Raw genomic sequence first — 6000 nt, 5'->3', positions numbered from 1 at the left:
CAGATAAAAGGTGAGAATAGGTTTCTTTTTATTGATTTATTGCAGTAAATAATTAAAATATACTGACATAATCATAATATCATCACTTTTCTCCTCCTCCTCTTTCCTGTATATGGGTGGGGTTTTTTGCTTGCATGTGCGCCCTATGAATGCCTGGCGCCCACAGAGACTAGAAGAGAATGGTACTAAAATTATAGAGAGTTGTGAACCACCATGTTGCTGTTGGTGAAACTGAGTCCTGGTCCTCTGGAAGAACAGTCAGTGCTTTTAGCCACTCCTTAAAAATATCTCCTTAGGCCGGGCTATGGTGGCGCACGCCTTTAATCCCAGCATTCGGGAGGCAGAAGCAGGCGGATCTCTGTGAGTTCGAGACCAGCTTGGTCTACAAGAACTAGTTCCAGGACAGGCTCCAAAACCACAGAGAAACCCTGTCTCAAAAAACCAAAAAAAAAAAAAAAAAAAAATCTCCTTAGCTGCCCTACCACCACTTTTTATTTTATTTTGTTTTGTTTTTGTTTTTTTGTTTTTTTTTTGTTTTTTTTTTTTTTTTTTTTGGATTTTTCAAGACAGGGTTTCTCTGTAGCTTTTGGGGCCTGTCCTGGAACTAGCTCTTGTAGACCAGGCTGGCCTCGAACTCACAGAGATCCGCCTGCCTCTGCCTCCCGAGTGCTGGGATTAAAGGCGTGCGCCACCACCACCCGGCTTGTTTTTGTTTTTGAGACAAGAGTTTCTTTGTGTAGCCTTGGCTGTCCCAGAAATAGCTCTGTAGATCAGACTGGCCTCAAACTCAGAGATCTGCCTGCATCTTCCTCCAAAATGCTGGAACTGAAGGTGTGACACCATCACCCAGCTTAATATCACCACTTTTCAAGGTCTATTAACCTGTGTAGGAACTGATCTGAAGACATCAAACAGGAGGAGCAAGCAGACAGAACATGTTCCTGACAACAAGGTAATATTGCCGATGAAGAACTCATGCCTGGAAGGAACAAAGATTGAATATGAATTTAATAAAGCGTCTGGATATAACTGCTAATTTAGAGAACACACAGGACTATAATAAAAATACAAACGACGGGAAAGTAAATGTTTTAGTTAACATATGTATCACAAGTTTAAAAAAATCAACAACTTAAAAAAAAAAAAAAAAAACCTACCCTCCCATACAGGCAGTGGTGCTGGCACACGCCTTTCACCCCACCACTCAGGATGCAGAGGCAGGTGGATCACTGTGTCACTGTGAGATCAAGGCCAACCTCATCTACAGAGTGATTTCCAGGACAGCCAGAGCTATACAGAAAAACCCCATCTTGAAAAACTAAAACCAAAACAAAACCACAAAAACCTACAAAGATTCTTTGTTTCCTCACCATTTCATTCTATTGCATTCAAAATACCAGGATGACAGCATTTCCTGCTCTCACCGGCCTTTGTTCTCGTTCGCATATTTGATGATTCATTTTAGAATATACAGCTCAGAGTAGAGGCACAAGATCCCCGCCCCCCTGCTCTGTGGACCAGAGCTGGCCTTAAACTCATAGAGATCCACCTGTCTCTGCCTCCCGAGTGCTGGGTTTAAAGGGTGTGTGGGGCCACCACTGCCCGGTTGAGGCACTAGACATTTATTTTTTTTTAAAGATTTTATTTATTTATTATGTATACAACATTCTGCCTCCGTGTATGCCCACATGCCAGAAGAGGGCGCCAGATCTCATTACAGATGGTTGTGAGCCACCATGTGGTTGCTGGGAACTGAACTAAGGACCTTTGGAAAAGTAGCCAGTGCCCTTAGCGGCTGAGCCATCTCTCCAGCCTAAGGCACTAGATTCTTACCCATGCTGTGTTAGTTACTTCTCTTGTGACCAAGTATCTGACAAAAGCAATGTAAGAAAAGGAAGGTTTCCTTTGACACACAGTTCCAGAGAACAGTCTCTCATGACGTGGAAGCCACTGTGGCTGGAGCTTGAGGAAACCTGTTAGTTTGTGTCTGCCCACAGTCAGGAAGAAGACTTTGAAGAATGCTAGTGCTCAACTAAATATTTCCATTATGTTGTCTGGATCCCAGCCCTTGGAATGGTAGATGCTACACAAATTTAGAGTAGGTTTCCCAATTTAATTAACCTAATGTAGATAATCCTCAACAGGCATGCCCAGAGACTTGCCTCTTTTGTGATTCCATAACTCAACTTGACAGTATTAACCATCCCACATGTATTAAGTGAAACAATACATATAAAATGTCTAATGTAGTGTTCTGTACATTAGTTATAACTGTTAACAAAATTGAATAATTCTATGCATATTAATAAATATATAGTATTTGAGACACTATAGTTGAATAAATTTATTAGATTCTTTCAATTGGAAACATATATGGCTAGCCTGGAAGTATCTTTTAGTGCACTTGACAGCATGTATGAAGACCCTGGGCAGAACCCCAGTACTAATGTGCGTGTGTATATGCATGTGTGTGTATGATCTCTCACACACCTTTACAAACAACTAAAGACAGCTCCTTACCTGTTTCTTTTTTTCTCCTTCCTCTTTCCCTCTTCAACAGCCTCCCACACATAAATGGAAAGGTGACCTTGAACTTCTGATCCTTCTACTTCCGCCTCCTGAATTACAGGCATAGTCCTATGATGTCTAGTTTCATGTTGTGCTAGGGATCAAAGTCATGGCTTTGTTTGTGCATGCTGAAAAAGCACCCTACCAACTCTGAGTGTAGCTCCATCCCCTCACCAGTGTCTTGCAGCTTAAAAACACACATCACCATATTAGAATAAATTTATTTTCCATGCTCTGCCTCAGCTTCTTTATTTACCTTCCACGATCCATTTGAAGGGGATTTACAAAGTGATGATACTACTCCTGGGAAGTGGTGAACAAGTGTATATTCACCATAGATCAGAAATTGAGGACAGATTAAAGTAAGGATACCGCCAAAGTTCAAACTTGATGAAGCAATGAATATATTGGAGTTATTTACAGGAGCAGAAATTCCTCAGGTAACTGAGTCACCAAACTCTCACCCCAGCATGGGTGACATCTCAGGCAAGCTGCAAACATGGAGTACCCTGCATAACTTACAGGAGGTCAGAATGTGTCTCTTCCAGGCAGCTTAGCTGGTCTCTCATTCCTCCAGGCAGCTCAGGTGGTCTGAGAACATCATTCAGCAGTCCTTACAACTTCCATGTGCCAGTGAAGAGAGAGTGTTTCTGGTCAGTTTCAGGGACTTCCTGAAGCCTTTGCAATATGGAATGGTTCACCTCCCTGAGAATGTCCTTTTTCTTAATAGCTTCCCCCAAGACAGGTTTTATCTCAGATTGCAACACAACACATGTTGATTTTTCACTTCTGCATTGCTGGTGGGAATGCAAGCTGTTACAACTCCTTTGCATGTCAGTGTAGCGATTTCTCAGAAAATTAGGAAACAACCTTCCTCAAGACCCAATAATACCACTTTTGGGTATATATCCACAGGATGCTCAATCGTGTCACAAGGACATGTGCTCAACCATGTTCATAGCAGCTTTGTTTGTCATAGCCAGAACCTGGAAACAACCTAAATGTCCTTCTATCGTAGAGTGGATTAGAAAAATGTGGTACATTTACACAATGGAGTACTACACAGCAGAAAAAAATAATGACATCTTGAATTTTGCAGGAAAATGAATGGAGCTAGAAAACATTATTTTGAGTGAGGTAACCCAGACACAGAAAGACAATTATCACATGTATCACTCATAGGTTGTTTTTTAAACATAAAGCAAAGAAAGCCAGCCTACAAACCACAATCCCAGAGAACTTAGACAACAATGAGGACACTAAGAGAGACTTACATAGATATAATCTACATGGGATGTAGAAAGTATAAAAGGACAAGATCTCCTGAGTAAATTGGAAGCATGGGGACCTTGGGGAGGGTTAAAGTGGGGAGGGGAGAGGCAGGGAGGGGAGCAGAGAAAAATGTAGAGCTCAATAAATATCAATAAAAAAAATAAAAACAAAAACAAACAAATGAAACAACATTGTTTGAGTCTAAACTCTCTTCTGAGACTCGAGGCAATCTTTTTCTTTAAGGTTGTTTATGTTTATTTTATGTGTATTGGTGTTTTGCCTGTATTTATGTCTGTGAAGGTGTCAGAGCCCTGGAACTGGAGTTAGAGACACTTGTGAGCTGCCATGTGGGTGCTGGGAATTGAACCCAGGTCCTCTAAAAGAACAGTCAGTGCTCTTAATCTCTGAGCCATCTCTCTAGCCCCAGGACAATCTTTTTGTTTGTTTGTTTGTTTGTTTTGGAGTCGGTGAAATGATCTGTTCTGTCTCTTTAAGAGACAAGCCACACCCACTCCCCCCTGTCTGCCGAGGCAGGCAGATCTTTTCTGCTTGTAGCCTGAGTCTCTCTTCCTTTTCCATCTCCCTCTCGAAGAAGCAGCTTCTGCCTCTCCCCGCTTCTCCCCTTACCCCTTCTCTCTCTCCTTTCTCTCTCTGTCTCTGTCTCTCTCTCTGTCTCTGTCTCTCTCTCTCTCTCTTCCCCTCCTCTCTCTGTCTCTCTCTTAGCACACCAATTCCCAGGCCTGTATGCACCCCCTCTAATAAATTCCTAAGCAGATTTGTTGCATGTTCCGTGTTTCCTTCTCACTCGCGCCCAGGTAATTTCACAGGGTATCTCTGTGTTTCCGTGACTGTCCTGGAACTCACTCTGTAGACCAGGCTGGCCTTGAACTCAGAGATTGGCCTGCCTCTGCCTCCTCGCACTGAGATTAAAGGCATGCACCCCCCTAGCCTGGTTCAAGGTAATTTCTTAACTATAACCCATGTAAACTCAAAGAGCAAATTACATACTTCCAAAACATGTCACATAATATACATTACCATTCCAAAAGGGAGAAATGATTGCATTGTGGGAAAAAAAAACTGGACCAAAGCAAGACCTGAACTCATTAGGGCAAAAATCAAATCCTAGAGTTTCATGTGCAGGTTTTGCCCTCCAGCTCTGCTGCTGCAAAGACACTTCCTCTTGGTCTCTTTCTACTCCCTGTCTTCACCTCTCCTTGGCAGATATACCACGGCTCTGGCATCTCCAACATCTTGCAGTCTCCACTAAAACTCAGGCTTGACTTGCCCAGCTTCACAGATGGCCTCTCACGGTCTCCTGCTCCCTCTTCATTTGTGTTGCCTGGCCTCACTGGCTTTCTAAAACCACAGATGAAGGATGCACAACCCTGTCAGTCTTGCATCCTCCATGCCTCTAAAGTCAGCATCTCATGGACAACTTGGTTATTATGTTCAGCTCCGACAGGGCTGAACCCTGTCCCTATGAAATCACACTAGCAGTAGCTTTTCTAGAAGCCGTGATTTCCTTAGCCTCTCTTCCACAAACTAGAAGCACCATTTAATCAGCCAGGTAACTGAAAGAACAAACGAACAAGAAGGGAGAATCTTTTTTTTAATATTTATTTATTTATTTATTTATTATGTATACAATATTCTGTCTGTGTGTATGTCTACAGGCCAGAAGAGGGCGCCAGACATCATTACAGATGGTTGTGAGCCACCATGTGGTTGCCAGGAATTGAACTCAGGACCTTTGGAAGAGCAGGCAATGAATGCTCTTAACCACTGAGCCATCTCTCCAGTCCCAAGAATGGAGAATCTTGCTAATAAAGTCTCACTCATGGCAGGTGGATCTCTGTGAGTTTGAGACCAGCCTGGTCTACAGTGCTAGTTCCAGGATAGGCTCCAAAGCCACAGAGAAACCCTGTCTCGAAAAACCAAAAAGAAAAAAAAAAAGTCTCACTCACAAGTATCCCTTCCTCCTCTTTACTATGAGGTTATTTAGCTCTATCACATGGTCCCCCTCATGATGTCCTCCCTGACCAAACATGGGCCTAAAAGCCATGAAAAAAAGACCATGGACTGAAGTCTCTGTAACCACAAGTCAAAATAAATCCTCCCTCCTTTTCTTGTTGCTCCTATCAAGTACTTTGTCATAGT

This window comes from Chionomys nivalis, chromosome 4 (genome assembly GCF_950005125.1).
Source record: "Chionomys nivalis chromosome 4, mChiNiv1.1, whole genome shotgun sequence".
Taxonomy (NCBI): Eukaryota; Metazoa; Chordata; class Mammalia; order Rodentia; family Cricetidae; genus Chionomys; species Chionomys nivalis.
Note: the sequence above shows the minus strand (reverse complement) of the source record.